General features: G+C 35.3%; 1 protein-coding gene across 2 annotated transcripts in view; it reads right to left on the reverse strand.

Annotated features, from left to right (window-relative positions):
- The window catches only part of ZSWIM5 (zinc finger, SWIM-type containing 5), a 66991-nt gene that overhangs the window by 4015 nt on the left and 46740 nt on the right, over positions 1 to 16236 (reverse strand). The window lies entirely within an intron of this gene.

Below are 16236 nucleotides of genomic sequence, written 5' to 3' on the forward strand. Positions count from 1 at the left end.
GGACCTGGTTCAGCCATTTAAAAGCTCAGTTACTCATCTATAAAATGGAAACAGTAAACTTTAGGGTTGTTGTGAGAATTATAAATAATTTGTGTATAGTTAATATTCTATAATTCTATTTTATATAAAAAGATAAATAGCAGTGTGTATATAGTATGTGTGTGTACATATATATGAATAGAAAGTCTCCAGGAATATTTAATACCAATGTCTTACTAGTAGTTATGTTTAGGTGTCAGGATTAGGAGAGAGACTTCCTTTGTTCTTCTATTATCTTGAAAGACAAATTTGCAAGTAGACTTTATGTTTTTAGAGAAGTTTTAGGTTTACAGAAAATTGAGCACATAGTACAGACTTCTCATATATCCACTATTAACATCTTCTATTAGTGTAGTACATTTGATGAACCACTATTAATACATTCTCATTAGTGTGGTACATTTGATGAACCAATATTGATACATTACTATTAACTAAAGTCCATAATTTACATTAGGGATCACTCTTTGTGTTATATAGTTCTATGTTTTTCAACAAATGCATAATGTCATGGATCCACCATTACAATATCATATAGAATAGTTTCACTGCTCTAAAAACCTCCTGTGTTCCACCTTTTCATCCCTTTTCCCATTTTCCCTGTATCCCTGGAAACTATTTATCTTTTTACTGTCATTCTGGAAAAGTTCTGCCTTTTCCAAAATGTCATATAGTTGGAAACATACAGTATGTAGCCTTTTCAGATTAGCTTCTTTCAATATACAGTACACATTTAAGGTTACTCCACATTCTGTGTGTGTGTGTGTCAGGGAGGTTTTCATTGCTTTTCATTGCTAAATAATATTCCATTGTATGGATGTACCACAATTTGTTTATCCATTCACCTTTTGAAGGACATCTTTTTTTTTTTTCCTTTTTGTCTTTTTTCATGACCGGTAACGGGATCGCAGCCCTCGGTGTCACGCCTGCACCACGCTCAACCAGTGAGCAGACTGGTCTCCATATGGGATCCGAACCCTCGGCGGGAGCGCCACCGCGCTCCCAAGCACCGCACTGTACCGAGTGCGCCACCGGGCCGGCCTTTGAAGGACATCTTGGTTGCTTACAATTTGGGGCAATTATGAATAAAGATGCTATTAATATTCATGTGTAGGTTTTTGTGTGTACATAAGTTTTCAAATCATTTGGGTAAACACCTAGGAGCATGCCTGATGGATCATACAGTAAGACTATGTTTAGCTTTGTAAAAAACTGCCAAACTGTCTTCCAATGTGGCTGTAACATTTTGTATTCTCACCAGCAATGAATAAGAGTTCCTGTTGCTCCACATCCTCACTAGCAGCTGGTGTTGTCAGTGTTCTGGATTTTAGCCATTCTAATACTGTGTAGTGGAATCACACTATTTTTTAAATTTGCAATCCTCTAATGACATATGGTGTTGAGCAGCATTTCATATGCTTGTCATTTGTACATCCTCTTTGGTTCAGTGTCTCTTCAGATCTTAAGCCCATTTTAAAATTGGGTTGTTTGTATTCTTATTTTTAGTTTTAAGAGTTCTTTGTATATTTGAGATACAAGCCTTTTATCAGTATGTTTTTCACATACTTTCTCCCAGTCTTTGACTTGCTTTTCACTTTTCTTTCTTTTTGGTGGCTGGCTGGTATGGGGATCTAAATCCTTGACCTTGTATTATTATTATCATGATTATTATTATTTTTAAAAAAGATGACCGGTAAGGGGATCATAACCCTTGACTTGGTGTTGTCAGCACCACGCTCACCCAGTGAGCTAACCGGCCATCCCTACATGGGATCTGAACCCATGGCCTTGGTGTTATCAGCACCGCATTCTCTCAAGTGAGCCATGGGCTGGCCCCTAACCTTTGTATTATAACACTGTGCTCTAACAACTGAGCTAACCAGCTAATCTGTCTTTTCATTTTCTTAAAAGTGTTTTTCACAGTGTTTTAATGAATTCTAACTATCCATTTTTTTTTCTTTCATGGATTGTGCTTTTGGTATTGTATCTCAAAAGTCATAGCCAAATCCAAGGTCACCTAGACCTTCTCCTATGTTATCTTCTAGAAGTTTAATAGTTTTGTGTTTTACCTTTAGGTCTATGATTCATTTTGAGTTAATTTTTATGAAAGGTAAAGGTCAATGTCTATATTCATTTTTTTTACATGTTAAAGTCTAGCTTTTCTAGCACCATTTACTGAAAATACTATCCCTATCGTTTACCCCTTTAAGTATCAGTTGACTATATTTGTGTGATCTATTTCTGAGCTCTCTATACTATTCCATTGATCTATTCATCTGTTCTTTCACCAGTACCACACTGTCTTGATTATTGTAGCTTTACAATAATTGTTTAATTTGGGTAGTGTCAGAACTCTGACTTTGTTGTTCTTCAATATTATATTGACTATTCTATGTCTTTTGCTTTTCCATATAAACTTTAGAGATAATTTGTTGATATTCGCAAAATAACTTGCTAGGATTTTGATTGGGACTGCATTGAATCTACAGATCAAGTAGGGAAGAACTGACATCTTAACAATATTTAGTCTTTCTATCCAGGAACATGAAATATCTCTATTTATTTAGATTTTTTATTTTTTTCAAAGTTTTTTTTTTTTTTTTTTTTTTGTCTTTTTTTACTGACCGGCAATGGGATCACAACCCTTGGTGTTGCACCCGCACCGCGCTCAGCCAGTGAGCGGGAACCAGTCTCCACATGGGATCCAAACCTTCAGCGGGAGCGCCGCTGCGCTCCCAAGCGGCGCACTCTCCAGTGCGCCACCGGGCCGGCCCTCTTTCAAAGTTTTATAGTTTTCCTCACATATATCTTGTACTTTTCTTTTTCTTTTTGGCAGCTGGCTGGTAAGGGGATCTGAACCCATGACCTTGGTGTTATAAGGCCATGCTGTAACCAACTGAGCTAACCGGTCAGTCCCAATCTTGTATATATTTTGTTAGGTTTATTCCTAAGTACTTCATTTTGGGGGATGCTAAGTAAACGGTATTGTGTTTTTAATTTCAAATTCTAATTGTTCTCTCTTGGTATATAGGAAAGCAATTGACTTTTGTGTATTAACCTTGTATACTGAATCCTTGCTATAATCACTTATTAGTTTCATTTTTTCTTGGTTGATTCTTTGGGATTTCCTACAAAGACAATCATGTAATTTGAAAACAGACAGTTTCATTTCTTCCTTTCCAACATGTACACCTTTTATTTCCTTTTGTTGTCTTATTGCATTAGTTAGGACTTCTAGTATAATGCTGAATGGAAGTGTGAGAAGGAACATTCTTGTCTTATTCCTGATCTTTAGGGGAAAGTATCTAGTTTCTCACCACTAAGTATGGTGGCAGCTACAGGTTCTTTGTAGATGTTCATTATCAGGTTGAAGCAGTTCTCTTGTAGTTTGCTGAGAGTTTTCATCATAAATGGGTGTTGGATTTTGTCAAATGCTTTTCCTGCATCTATTGATATAATCGCATGATTATTCTTTGCTTGTGGATGTAATGGATTATGTTAATTGATTTTCAAGTGTTGAGCCAGACTTATATATCTGGAATAAATCCAACTTGGTCATGGCATAATTCTTTCTATACACTGTTGGATTTCATTTGCTAAAATTTGTTGAGGATTTTTGCATTTATGTTAATGAGTCATACTGGTCTGTAGTTTTTCTTTCTTGTAATGTCTTTGTCTGGTTTTGGTATTAGAGTAATGTTGGCCACATAGAAAGAGTAAGAAAATGTTCCCTCTGCTTCTGTTCTCTGGAAGAGACTATAGAGAATTGGTATCATTTCTTTCTTAAATATATGGTAGAAATTACCAGTGAAATCATCTGTGCCTGGTGCTTTCTGTTTTGGAAGATTATTAATTATTTATTCAATTTCTTTAATGAATATGGGCCTATTTACATTATTTAGTTCTCTTTCTGTGAGTTTTGGTAGACTGTGTTTTGTTTTGTTTTTTACCTAAGGAATTGGTCCATCATTTCATCATCTAAGTTATCAAATGTGTGGGCAGAGAGTTATTCATAATATTCCTTTATTATACTTCTAATCTCCATGGGATCAGTGCTGATGACCCCTCTTTCATTTATGATGTTAGTAATTTATGTCTCCTCTCTTTTTTTCTTGGTTAGCCTGGCTAGAGGTTTAACAATTTTATTGATTTTTTTTTTTCAAAGAACCAGCTTTTGCTTTCATTTATTTTTTCTACTATTTTCCCATTTTCAATTTCAGTAATTTCTGCTCTAAATTTTATTTCTTTTCTTCTGCTAGCTTTAGGTTTGTATTCCTCTTCTTTCTCCATTTTCTTGATGTGGAAGCTTAATTTATATTGCTGTTCTTTATTTTCCTAATGTGCAAGTTTAGATTATTGATTTTAAAGCTACTTTTTTATTTTATTTTTTTCCATTTAGTGGCAATACTGTTTTCTGATACTTTCTTTTCTAACAAATGCATCCAATGCTATAAATTTCCCTCTAAGCACTACTTTTGCTGCATACCACATTTTGACCAGTTGTATTTTAATTTTCATGCAGTTCAAAATACTTAAAAATTTCCTTTGGGACTTCTTTGACCCATGTGTTACTTATAAGTGTGTTTGTCTTTATCTCTAAACATTTTGGGATTTTCCAGTCATCTATTATTGATTTCTAGTTTAACTATACTGTGGCCTGATAGCATACTTCATATAATTTCTATTCTTTTAGATTTATTAAGGTGTGTTTTATGGTCCAGAATGTGATCTATCTTGGTGAATGTTCCATGTGAATGTATATCCTGATGTTGTTTGAAGTATTCTATAAATATCACTTAGATCCATTTAACTGGTGGTGCCATTGAGTTCAAGTGCGTCTTTATTGATTTTCTACCTGCTGGATCTATCAATAACTGATAGAGTGTGTTGAATTTTCCAACTGCAATAGTGGTTTTGTCTATTACTCCTTGCAAATCTATTAGTTTTTGCCTCATGTATTATGATGCTCTGCTGTTAGGTGCATATACATGAAGGACTGTTACATCTTTTAGGAGAACTGACTCCTTTATCACTATGTAATGCTCCTCCTTATCCCTGATAATTTTCCTTGTTGAAGTATGCTTTATTTGAAATTAATATAGTTATTCCAGCCTTCTTTTGATTTGTGTTAGCATGGTATATCTTTTTACATCCCTTTACTTTTGTTGTTGTTGCTGAAGAAATCTGACTGTGGTTAAGAAATAATTTTAAAGAAGATAAAAATAACAGACTGGCTAAAGTAATATGCATGCTTTCCTGGGGAGAGTATCATTTTCTAGACTCTTCCTGCTCTCAGTGCAGCTAGCCTTGTAGTGAGTATATATGTTATGAAAAGAGAGGGCCAAAGTGTTGACACCACCTCCTATATGGGTATTTAAAAAAAATTTAAAGTCCTGGTCTCTGTTTTTAGAAAAGAAAATATTTGGAAAGATAAAGCATATAAGCTCAGTCAGAGAAGTTCAGTATCTGTCTAAAGGTATTATGATAAAAATGAAGCCCAGTGTTTACACTTAGGGACTACTTGCTGACTGTAACACTGTCCCTTTATTGGTTCATTTATCTGTGTCAATCTATCTAATTGTCATAAAAATATACATAACATAAAATTTGCTGTTTTAAACATTTTTAAATGTACAATTGAGTGGCATTAATCATATTAACAATGTTGTATAAACATCATTGCTATCTATTTCCAAAACTTTTTCATCACCCCAGACAGATGCTCTGTACCCAATGAGCAATACTTCTCCTTTTCCTCTCCTCTCACAGTCCCTGGTAATGTCTAATCTACTTTCTGTCTTTACTAACTTGCCTAATCCAGGTACCTCCTATACTAGGGTACTTCAAAAAGGTCATGGAAAGATTCGTATTATTTTAAAACTATTTTCCATGACCTTTTTGAAGTACCCTCATAAGTGGAAGCATACAATATTTGTTCTTTTGTGTTATACTTATTTCACCAAGCATAATGTCTTCAAGTTTCACTCGTTTTGAAGCATGTATCAGAATTTCAATACTTTTTTTTTTTTTTTTTGTCTTTTTTCCGTGTCCGGCAACGGATCGCAACCCTCAGTGTTGCCCCCGTACCGGACCGGGGACCGGCAACGGGATCGCAAGCCTCGGTGTTGCTCCCGCGCCTCGCTCAGCCAGTGAGCGGGAGCCGGTCTGCATGTGGGATCCGAACCCTCGGGCGGGAGCACCGCCGCGCTTCCCAAGCGGCACACTACCCAGTGCGCCACCGGGCCGGCACAGAATTTCAATACTTTTTTTTTTTTTTTTGTCTTTTTTCCGTGTCCGGCAACGGATCGCAACCCTCAGTGTTGCCCCCGTACCGGACCGGGGACCGGCAACGGGATCGCAAGCCTCGGTGTTGCTCCCGCGCCTCGCTCAGCCAGTGAGCGGGAGCCGGTCTGCATGTGGGATCCGAACCCTCGGGCGGGAGCACCGCCGCGCTTCCCAAGCGGCACACTACCCAGTGCGCCACCGGGCCGGCCCAGAATTTCAATACTTTTTATGACCGAATACTATCTTGTTGTATGTTTATCCAATCATATGTTGATGAACACTTCTGTTTGTTTCCAACTTTTAACTATTGTGAATAATTCTGCAATAAATATTGGCATATAAGTATCTGTTTGAGTCCTTGTTTTCAGTTCTTTTGGTTATATAGCTAGGAATGAAATTGCTAGATCATGGTAATTCTATGTTTATCTTTTGGAGAAACAACCAAACCATATTCTACAGCAGGTGCACCACTTTACATTCCCACCAGCAATGTACTAGGATTCCAATTTCTCCATCCTTGCAAACATTTCTTATTTTCTGTTTTTTGGATAACAGCCATCCTAATGGTATCTCATTGTGGTTTTAATTTGAATTTATCTAATCACTAATCATGTTGAATATCTTTTTATGTGCTTATTGGCCACCTGAATATTTTCTTAGAAGAAATGTCTATTCAAGTCTTTTGCCCATTTTTAAATTGGGTTGTCTGTCTTTTTTTAGTTGAGATCTAAGTGTTCTTTATATATTCTGTGAATTAAATCCTTATCAGATATATGATTTATAAATATTTTCTCCCATTATGTAGGTTGTCTTTTTACTCTCCTTATAATATCCTTTGATGAACACAAGTTTTTTGATGAGGTCCAATTTATTTTTCCATTAGTTGCTCATGCTTTCAGTGGCATATGTAAGAATACATTGCCATATCCAATGTATGGAGATTTACTCCTATGTTTTCTTCTAAGAGTTTTATGGATCTTATATTTAGGTCATTGACCCCATCTTTTTACTTATAATCTATCTGTGTTTTTATATTTAAAGTGCATTTCTTGTAGACAACATATAATTGAGTCTTTTATTTTTTTAAATCCACTTTGTCAGTCTGTCTTTTGTTGGTATATTTAGACCATTCACATTTAAAGTGATTATTGATGTAGTTGGATTAATATCTATTATATTTGTAACTGTTTTCTATTATTGCACCTGTTCTTTTTTTCCTCCAATATTCCCCCTTCTCTCTCTCTTTCTCTGTCTCTGTCTCTCTCTCTCTTTTTGGTGACTGGCTGGTACGGGGATCCAAACCCTTGATCTGGGTTTTATAACACTGTACTCTAACCAACTGAATTAACCATCCAACTCTGGTTCTGTTTTTTTGTTTGTTAAAAAAAAAAAAGATGACTGGTAAGGGGATCTTAACCATTGACTTGGTGTTGTCAGCACCATGCTCTCCCAAGTTAGCTAACCAGCCATCCCTATATAGGGACCTGAACCTGTGGCCTTGGTGTTATGAGTACCACACACTCCCAAGTGAGCCATGGGCCAGCCCCTCAACTCTGGTTTTAATTATGCACTTTATATGATTCAGTTTTCTCTTAGTATACCAATTATACTTCTCTTAAAAATTATTTTAATGTTTGTCCTAGAGTTCGCAGTATAGATTTACAACTAACCTAAGTCTGCTTTCAGATATAACATTTCCTAAGGTACCTTATAGCAGTATTCTCAATTCTTACCTCCCAACAGTTACCTCATTGCTATAATTCACTTAACTTATCTTTAAGTTATAATCATTGAAAACATTGCTGTTATACATTGCTATTATTTTGAGCAGTAATCCTTTAGATCACTTAAGAATAAAAAAATTTCAAAGGTTTTATATTACCTTCATTTATTTCTTCTCTAACACTCTACCTATTTTTATGTAGATCCAAGTTTCTGACCTATATCATTTTCTTTCTCTCTGACGAACTTCTTTTGACATTTCTTGCAAGGCAGGTCTACTGGCAACAAAATCCCTCAGTTTTCACCTGAGAAAATCTTTACTTCTCCTTTACGTTTTTCCAAAAAAAATTACTTAAAAATTTTATTGTGTAAGAACATTTAATAAGATATCTACCCTCAACAAATTTTCAAGTGTACATTACTGTTGACTCTAGGTACAATGTTGTACAGCAGATCTCTAGAGTTCATTCATCTTGCTTGACTCAAACTTTATGCCCATTGATTATTTCTCCCTCTTCTAGCCCCTGGAAACCACAATTCCATGCTCTGACTCTATGGATTTGACTGATTTTAGATACCTCATATAAGTGGAATCATGCAGTGTTTGTCTTTCTGTGACTGGCTTATTTCACTTGGCATAATGTCCTCAAGGTTCACTCACATTGTCACATATTGCAGGATTTCCTTCTTTTTTTTTTTTAAGGCTGAATAATATTCCATTGTATGCATATACCACGTTTTAAAATTTCATTAACTTGTCGACAGACATTTAGGTTGTTCCACATCTTGGCTATTGTGAATAGTGCTGTAATAAACATATGAGTGATAGTATCTTTTCAAGATCCTGATTTCAGTTCTTTTGGACACATACCCAGAAGAGGAATTACTGGATCCTATGGTAGTACTATTTTTAGTTTTTTGAGGACAGTCCATACTGTTTTCCATAGTGGCTGCACCATTTTGCATTCCTACCAACAGTGTACAAGGGTTCCAATTTTTCCACACCTTGCCACTTGTTGTTTTTGGTTTTATTGACAATAGCCATTCTGACAGGTGTGAAGTGATATTTTATTCTGACTTTGATTTGCATTTCCTTGATGATTACTGATGTTGAACATCTTTTCATATACCTGTTGGCCAGTTGTATGTTTTCTTTAGAGAAATGTCTATTCAAGTCCTTAGGCCATTTTTAAGTCAGGTTATTAGTTTTTGTTTTGTTTTGTTTTGTTTTTTGGCCATTGATTGGTAGGAGTCCCTTATGTATTTTGGAAATTAACCCTTTATTAGATACATGGTTTGCAAATATTTTCTCCCATTCTGTAGGTTGCTTTTCCATTCTGTTGTTTCCTTTGCTGTGCAGAAACTTTTTAGTTCAATGTAGTCCCACTTTTTTACTTCTGCTTTTTGTTGCCTGTGCTGTTGGTATCATATCCATAAAATCACTGCCAATACCAATGTCATAAAGCTTTACTCCTGTTATCTTTTAGTCGTTTTACAGTTTGTGTCTTTAATCCATTTTGTGATGATCTTTGTATAGGGAATAAGGGTCCAATTTCATTCTACCGAATGTGAATATCCAGTTTCCCAATATTGTTGAAGAGATTATCCTTTCCCCTTTGTGAATTCTTGGCACCCTTGTTGAAGATCAGTTGACCATATATGGTTGAATTTATTTCTGCATTATCTGTTCTGTTCCATTGGTCTATATGTTTGTCTTTATGCCAATACCTACTGTTTTGATTTCCATAGCTTTGTAATATATTTTGAAATCAGGAAGTGTGATAACTAAAGTTTTGTTATTCTTTCTCAAGATTGATTTGGCTATTTGTGGTCTTTTGTAGTTCCATGTGAACTGTAAAATTGTTTTCTTTTCTATTTTTGTAAAAAATGCCATTGGGATTTTGATAGGATTGCATTAAATTTGTGGATTGCCTTGTATGGACATTTTAACAACACTAAGTCTTCCAATTCATGCACAAATGTTTTTCCATTTGTTTGTATCTTTCATCAATATTTTGTACTTTGCAGTATACAAGTATTCCACCTACTTTGTTAAGTTTACTCCCAGGCATTTTATTCTTTTGGTTGTATTATAAAAAGGATAATTTTCCTTCCTAATTTCCTTTTCAGAGAGTGCATTGTTAGTGTATAGAAATGCAACCGATTTTTTAAATGTTGATTTTGTATCCTGCAATTTTACTGAATGCATTTATTAGTTCTAACAGTTGTGGGGTTTTTTTTGTTTGTTTTTTGTTTTTGTTTTTTAAATGAAGTCTTTAGCATTTTCTAATCATGTTGTCTGCAAACAGGGATAATTTTACTTCTTCCTTTCCAATTTAGATGCCTTTCATTTCTTTTTCTTCCCTAATTACTTTGTTAAGGACTTCCAATATTACATTGAATAGAAGTGGTGAGACTGGGCATCCTTGCAGTTTTCCTAATCTTAGAGAAAAACCTTTCACTAAGTATGATGTTAGCTTTTCATAAATGACCTTTATTATGTAGAGGTAACTTCCTTCTATTCCTAGTTTGTTGAGAGTTTTTATCATGAAAGTTTGCTAAATTTTGTTAAATGCCTTTTCTGCATCTATTGAGATGATCATGAAATTTTTATCCTTTATTCTGTTAATGTGATGTATCACATTAATTGATTTTTGTAAGTTGAACCATCCTTACATTTCAGGGGTAAATCACACTTGGTTATAGTATATAATCCTTTTAGTGTAATCTTGGATTCAATTTGCTAGTTCTCTTTTACTTATTTTTATGGTGGCTGGCCAGTACAGGGAAGTTCTTTACTTTTTAAGGATAATTTATTTGGATACCAAATTCTAAGTTGGTGTTTTTGTCTTTTAACACTTTAAATATTTCACCCCACCCTCTTCTTGCTTGCATGGTTTGTAACGTCTGATGTAATTCTTATCCTTGTTTCTCTATAGGTAAGGTGGGTTTGAAAATCTGGATTCTTTCAAGATTTTCTCTTTGTCTTTGGTTTTCTGCAGTTTGAATATGATATGTTTAGGAGATATTTTTGGCATTCATCCTGTCTTGCTTCTCTGTGCTTCCTGGATTTGTGTTCTGGTGTCTGTCAATAATTTTAGAAAATTCTCAGCAATTATTACTTCAAATACTTCTTCTTCTTCTTTCCTTCTTATATTCCCACTATGAATATATTAAACTCTTTGTAATTGTCTCACAATTCTCAGATATTCTGTTCTGTTTCTTTCTTTTTTTCATGACTAGTTGATACAGGGATCAAACCCTGAACCTTGGTGTTATCAGCACCATGCTCTAACCAACTGAGCTAACAGGCCAGCCCAGTACTCTTTTTTTTTTTTTTTTTTGTCTTTTTCCGTGTCCGGCAACAGATCGCAACCCTCAGTGTTGCCCCCGTACCGGACCGGGACCGGCAACGGGATCGCAACCCTCGGTGTTGCTCCCGCGCCTCGCTCAGCCAGTGAGCGGGAACCAGTCTGTATGTGGGATCCGAACCCTCGGCGGGAACGCCACCACGCTCCCAAGCGGCGCACTATAGCAGTGCGCCACCGGGCTGGCCCCCAGTACTCTTTATTTCTAAGGAAAACTTTCAATGAAGTCTCAAACCAAGCTAAATAGCTGTACATATACATGCAATAATTATTTATTACATATGGTTCCTTGAGGATCCTGGACAAAAGGCTTCATCAATATTGCCATTATTGTCATTAAGATTAAAGTTAGACATTCAATGATGGGCCAGGAATGAGATTCTTTAATGATGAAGCAACATGTAATAGATGGCCTTTAAAAAGGCACAGATCTAGGGTCATGTATCTCATTAATAAGGATTTCTATATAAGCCATCTCTTCAAATAAAGGGCCATAATCTCTTTTTTACCGATAAATTCATGTTTTTCAAGGCGAATTAACTGCTCACATATTTGTCCTGTATTATCTATGGAGATTTTTTTCCCATCTGTGTTACATCTCATCATCATCATCACTACTAGCCTCATGCTTAATTGGATTAACACCGTTCTAGCAATTATTTTTTATCATGCAAGGAATGTATAACAGGTACATACTTATGATATTCAGTATTTTTTCAATATTAGCTTGCTCTAACTCAGTTCTTCTAAGACCTTAATGAGGATTAAAAAAAAAAATCACCAGGAGAACTTGTTAAAATAGAGATTCTTAGGCTATACCCCCAAAGATTCTGATTCAGTAGGTCTGACGTTGGGTCTAAGAATATGCGTTTCTAACCAGCTTCCAGGTGATAATGATGCAGCCGGTTTGCAGACCACACTTTGAGTAGGAAGGCTCTGACTTAGACTTTTAGCTTATAAACTTTTAGTGTAACTAATGAGGCTATATATCTTCTCATTAGTGACAGAAAATCCTTCAAAGTCTTTATCTACAGGTTCACTTTCACATATTGTAAGTCAAAGTGTGCCAAGTATTTATCTATAATTCTATGTATCAGCAACTGTGTAAATGGCATCATTAAGGTATATCTGATCAAGCTTCTACAATAACTCTTTTAGAAAGCCTTAGAAGTTAATTGCTGCAAGTATAGAGTATGAAAGTAAAAAAAAATAAGTACTTATATTTGCACTTCATTGGAAGTTAAATTTATATGCTGCAAAAGAAGAAAGTTAATGGTGCAAATGTTATTTTTCATAAGAAGTTCAAGAGGGGGATGTGTGGAATAGTGGTTCAGGAATTATACAATTATATAGTTTCTTCCAGTTCAGCTTGTGTGCAATAAGCGCATATCACTGGTATAGGTTATCGAACCAGTTAGAAAATATTTCTTTGATTATTCATTTTTTGTTGTTGTTTTTGCATACATACTAATAAATAAATTGTGAATACCTTATGAAACATCTTGGATGTTGGCTTTTTCTAGCTTTACCTGTCTGTTGCATTGGCACATCCCAAAACTTTGAATATCAGCTTATAGTCCTTAAAACCTCTCGGGTTTGCTCATCAGTCATTCTTAATGTTTTAAAACAGAGTAAAAAAATACAGGCCAGAACAGAGATGTTTCTTCAGCCCTGTAACATGTTTGGGACTAAGGTTTTTTTTTTTTTTTTTTTTTTAAAGATGACCGGTAAGGGGATCTTAACCCTTGACTTGGTGTTGTCAGCACCACGCTCACCCAGTGAGTGAACCGGCCATCCCTATGTGGGATCCGAACCCGGGGCTGTGACTTTCTAATTCCACATTCTCTTTATATTTATTAATTCAGGTCTTAAAAGCTGTCAAAATTATAAAAAAAAAAAGTTTGGGTTTTCAAAGCTTTTCATATTTTGGAATTGCACATAAGAGATTTGGGATCTAAAGTAATGAACTTAGTCTCCTACTGATGGATATTTAGAAATTTTCAAATACTTTCCAATTACCAACAATGTTTCAGTGAATAACCTTGTACAAATATAATTTCACATTTGTACACACATATTTGCAAAATAATCATGGAAGTGAAATTGTTGGGTCAGAAGATATGTGTATTGTAATTTTTTTAATGTCCCCCCCACCGTGTATTGTAATTTTGACAGTGACAAATTGTCCTTTACAAAGGATCACTAACCTATTTTCCCACCAGCAATGGTAAAGAGCAATGTTTTCTCCACAACTTTGACAACACAAAGTTTTATAAAAATTTTTGCTTTTATTTTGAAATAATTTCAAACTTACAGAAAAGATTCAAGAATAGTGCACAGATCTTTTCTTCTCCCTGAACCATTTGAAAGTAACCAACTTGATGCCCCATCACTCCTTAATACTGTAGTGTATATTTCCTAGAAAGACACTCTTCTACGTACTCACAACATAACCATCAAAATCAGGAAATTAATATTGATATATTCCTACCATCTACCACAGACCCCATTCAAGTTTTACCAATTGTCTCAATACTCTCCTTTACAGTAAAAGGATTCTATACAAGATCACATATTTCATTTAGTTTGTCATATCTCTTTAAGTCTTCTTCAATTTGGAAAAATTCGTCAATCTTTCCTTAACATTCATGACCTTGACACTTCTGCAGACTATTTATTTTGTAGTATGTCCTTTAATTTGGGTATGCCTGATGTTTCCTCATGATTAGATGTAGGTTTGCATTTCTGGCTGTAATGTCATAGAAGTGATGCTGAGTTCTTATTGTTTACTATTAGGTGATAATATGATTTTGACTTGACACATTACTGATGATAACTGTGATCACTTGATTAAAGAGGTGTCTGACAGGTTTCTCTACTGTAAAGATACACATTTTCCCTTTGTGATTGATAAATATTTATGGAGAGATATTTGAGATTACATAAATACTCCATTCCTCATCAACTGTTTACATGCTAGCTTTAGTATCCATTGATGTTTCCTGGCTGAATTAAGTATTATATAGTTGCCAAATGCTTTACAGATGATCCTCAACTTACAGTGCAGTCATGTCCTGATAAACCCATCATAAGTAGAAAATATGAGTTGAAAATGCACTTAATATCCTGATAAACACATTGTAAAGTCAAAAAATCATATGTTGAACCATTGTAGGTCAGGGACTACATATGTAATTCTCATTTCTGTATTCTCATTTCATCACTCCTACATTCATCAGCTGGCATTCCACTCTACTCATTTATTTATTCATATCAGTAAAAAACTCATGGATACCTATTAAAATTGAACCATTGTACTCTATTCAATGGGTTATAATCAGATGCCATCATTATTTATCTATATATTTACTTATAGCTTTATTGAGGTATAATTGACATATATTATCAGCATATATTTAAAATATAAAATAACAATACAATTTGATACAATTTTGACATATGTATATGCCCAAGAAAGCATCACCACAACCAAGATAATGAATGTATCCATCATCCCCAAAAGTCTCCTGTGACCTTTGTAATCCCTTTTTCCCTTCCATCCTAGCCTGTTCCAGTTCCTGTTCCCAGGAAACCACTAATCTTTCTACCCACAGTAGTGTGCATTTTCTAGAATTTTATATAAATGGAATCATACATCATACATACTGATTCTTCTTTGGTCTGGCTAATTTCACTTGGCATAATTATTTTGAGATTCATGTATGTTGTAGTGTGTATATACAGTTCATTCCTTTTTTTTTGCTGAGTAGTGTTCTATTGTATGGTTATATCAGAGTTTGTTTATCCTTTCACCTACTGATGAACATATGGATTATTTCAAGGTTTGGGTTATTAAAAATAAAGCTGCTATGAGCATTCATGTTGAACTCTTTGTATGAACATATGCTTTCATTTCTTTTGGATAATGCTTACAAGTGAAATGGCTGGATCATATGGGTAGGTGTCTAACTTTTTAAGAAAAAGTTAGTCCCAAAGTGGTTGGTGCCATTTACATTCCTATCAGCAATGTATGAGTGTTCCAATTGCTCCAAATCCTTGCTGCTCCTTGCTATGGTCAGTTTAAAAAAAATTTTTTTTAGCCATTTTCTCATTGTGGTTTTAATTTGTATCTCCCCAAGGACTGATGACATTGAGCATCTTTTCATTTGCTTACTTTCCATCAGAATGTCTTCTTTGCTGGAGTATTTGTTCAGATCTTTGCCCATTTTAAAAAATGGGTTGTTCATTTTCTTTTATTATTGAGTTCTTTTTTTTTTTAAAAGATGACCAGTAAGGGAATCTTAACCCTCGACTTGGTGTTCTCAGCACCATGCTCACCCAGTGAGCCAACCGGCCATCCCTATATGGGATCCGAATCTGTGGCCTTGGTGTTATCAGCACCACACTCTCCCAAGTGAGCCATGGGGCGGCCCAAGAGTTCTTTAAATATTGTGGAAGCAAGACTTTTATGAGGTGTGTTATTTGCAAATATTTCTCCCAGTCTGTGGCTTGTCTTTCATTTTCAACAGTGACTTTCACAGAGCAGAAGTTCTTAAATTTTTTTTTTTTTTTTTTTTTAAAGATGACCGGTAAGGGGATCTTAACCCTTGAGTTGGTGTTGTCAGCACCATGCTCACCTAGTGAGCCAACCGGCCATCCCTATATGGGATCCGAACCCGTGGCCTTGGTGTTATCAGCACCACGCTCTCCCGAGTGAGCCACGGGCCAGCCCGAGAAGTTCTTAATTTTTTTTTTCCTTTTTGTCTTTTTTCGTGACCAGCAACGGATCGCAACCCTCAGTGTAGCGCCCGTACCGGACCAG

The sequence above is a fragment of the Galeopterus variegatus genome, unplaced genomic scaffold (genome assembly GCF_000696425.1).
Source record: "Galeopterus variegatus unplaced genomic scaffold, G_variegatus-3.0.2 Scaffold2488, whole genome shotgun sequence".
Classification (NCBI taxonomy): domain Eukaryota; kingdom Metazoa; phylum Chordata; class Mammalia; order Dermoptera; family Cynocephalidae; genus Galeopterus; species Galeopterus variegatus.